Below are 2,724 nucleotides of genomic sequence, written 5' to 3'. Positions count from 1 at the left end.
TTTGAACGCCTTGCCCTTAACCTTATTTGGGACTTTTGGGGCTGATTCACACAACTATTTTTGAGATGTTAACCCACCATTGTGAGTTTGCCATTTAATCTTTTGAAGGCAAATTCATATGATGACATCGCTTTTCTAATGTTTTGCAAGACCTGATAACTATAAATGTTACCATATGGGGACTCTTTCACAGGACCCTTTTTACCAGGTGTACACATTGAGGTGACAATCACCTGAAATGTTTGTGGGAATCATCTTGGCAGATCTCACTCAAAGAAATGAAAGGGAAGTTACTTAAGGCTTTCCTATAATTATAGATCCTCAAAATTGTGTGAAACTAATTCCTGTTACCCTCATTCCTCAGCCTAACTTATGACCAATGTAGTATGCTGGCTCAGCTTTTCAAGGCTTAAGAGTTTGAGATGGGAGGGGTTCCTGCTTAGCCTAGAGAGGACCACATCTTCAGCAGAAAAATCCACAGAGATCTCCAGAAGGTTCAGCTAACATTGCTAAGAACTTTATGCCCAAATGAGACCTCACCCTGCATGAGAGAGGAATAGCTACAGCAAAATATGATGTAGAAAATATAGTAGGTGTCACCCCATACTAAACTTTGTATCTTTGCCAATGAAAGGCATTTGGTTTTAGATATTGTTTGGGAGGAGCAGGATCCATTTGGATAACATCTGATTTTGTATTTCTGCAAAAGTGACAGCTTTTTTTTCTGCTACAAGCTAACATGGAGTTCATTTTAGAAGTTGCTATCTCATTTTATTTCAGGAAAACACCTTAGAACACTTCAAGGCTTTCAGCAAATTTTATTGTAGCCATTGTGTCTCACTTAGCAAAGACTTTGAGGTTATCTTGTTTCTGACATCATATATTACTTTAAAATGCCATGTTTGATTTTAACCTGGGCTATCGTCATGCCTACAGCAGTCACCAGTAAATTTCTGAAACTAGATAACCATCAACCTGCCTGTCCAGAAACTTGGATGTTTCATTTTGCTCTCCTGATTTAAGACTGATGAAGAGTAGTATGTAACCTGGAAGCATTTTATACATGTGTCATTCCTCAACTATTCCAGGGCCCACTTGTTTCAACTGAAGGGCAGCAGTGAAATGTCTAGAATAAACAACAATTGTCACGTATTGAGATTATGCTTCTCCAGAAGAAAATACCAATGTGATTGCAAGACATCATAAAGGAAAATGATCCTGTTAACTGGAAATTGTAAGTCACTGATGTGTTATCTATGATCTTCAACACTGTAGTCCTCTTCTGTCACTTGCTTGAAGACTTTATTTTGCATGCCATGAGCAAAAGGAAACCTTTTCTTGTCCTAAACACCATGTGGAAGACTGCATGTGGAATTTTCTTTGATAAATCTGGGCAACATTGAGTCTTTAAAAGACTCCTTACCTGGTGCAGAACTTACTCAAGACCATGAAGGATTTGATTAAGGAGCAGGACTTTATGAAGGTTACAGTCGTCTGAGGAGGATTATAAATTGGCTGTTCTAGATGGTGAAGAAATGTGGTATCTAGAATAGCAAAGAAGACAGACAGTCACATCAACAGGAAAATCTCCACATAGTACAAATTATCCTGGGGCATTTTGTTTGAAGTCTCACTTCCTTTTTCATGTTTTAAGAGTTTGTTTTGAATAGTTTGCTTTTATTACATATTTATATTATGTAACAATTATTGTAATTTTGTATTTCTATAATAAAAATTAAAACATTTTTTCTTTTGATCCTTGGACCTTTTCTAGCGGTTATTTTTGCATCCTCTTTGGATTCTGATGTTCTCTCAGACACATGTATACAAGCAGTTCATTAAATTTACTTAATCTTATGCAGAAATCCTCGAAACACAGTCTGTTAAATTCCTACAGTCTTTGATGAGGTCAGCTGGTACTACAGCTGGCATATTTGACTAACCTCATAGTAAAACTCAGCCACTAATTACATGATAAAGACCACAGTAAGAACCAAAATGACATGGTTAGATATTTTAATATGCAGCTAGGGCAGTTTTTGAGAGGTTAGTTGTGAGTAAACACTGCTAGTCTTTACAGAAATGCAGTAATGGCTTGCTAGTCTATCGTCTCGGGATCAACAGAAGGTAAATCAACTTGGAAAGTATCCATTGGATCCACTCTGGATAATGAAGATGGCACACCAGAAATGTGTAGGCAACAGGTAATTAATTAAGGCAGCAAATACAGACAATGGTCCCTCTGACCCTGGATAGCATGGAGTGAGGAACCTCAGGCCCTCCAGTTGTTGTTGGACCACAACTCCTGTCATCCCTGGTCATTGACCATGATTGCTGGAGCTGATGGGAGTTGTAGTTCAGCAACATCTGGAGGGCCAAATGTTCCTCACACTTGCTGTACAATATCTTTTTATGCCAGACTCTCATGTAGGACTAGGACAGATCCACCTGAGATCACAGCCTCAGCTTTCCTTTGCCTCTCCGCCTCTGGCCTGCTCTTTCTTAGCAGCTGCCTTTCCCTGCTAGAGCGCCTAGTTCTACTTTTCTCCTCCCCAAGGGCAGAATACATCATTTCCTCCACCTCAGTCACTTTTGCTTTCCTCACTGCCTCTTCTGGCATGTCTGCAAGGCTGGCTCCAAAGGGTGGCCATGTTGGGCCCTACTAAGGCCCCCTGAAGAGCTCCTGCTTAGGTTGGGAGGGTAGCTCTCTCATTCCGTGCTCCC

The 2,724-nt window shown here is 39.9% G+C and overlaps 1 long non-coding RNA gene across 1 annotated transcript; it reads left to right on the top strand.

Moving 5' to 3' along the window:
* The first annotated feature begins 341 nt into the window (after positions 1-341).
* Positions 342-1,756, top strand: LOC133385253 (uncharacterized). The gene is made up of 2 exons (XR_009762835.1): positions 342-589; positions 1,089-1,756. It is a non-coding gene; the product is annotated as an uncharacterized LOC133385253 (long non-coding RNA).
* Positions 1,757-2,724: the final 968 nt, after the last annotated feature.

Source organism: Rhineura floridana, chromosome 5 (assembly GCF_030035675.1).
Source record: "Rhineura floridana isolate rRhiFlo1 chromosome 5, rRhiFlo1.hap2, whole genome shotgun sequence".
In the NCBI taxonomy this organism is placed as follows: domain Eukaryota; kingdom Metazoa; phylum Chordata; class Lepidosauria; order Squamata; family Rhineuridae; genus Rhineura; species Rhineura floridana.
This window is presented reverse-complemented; position numbering and strand designations above follow the sequence as displayed.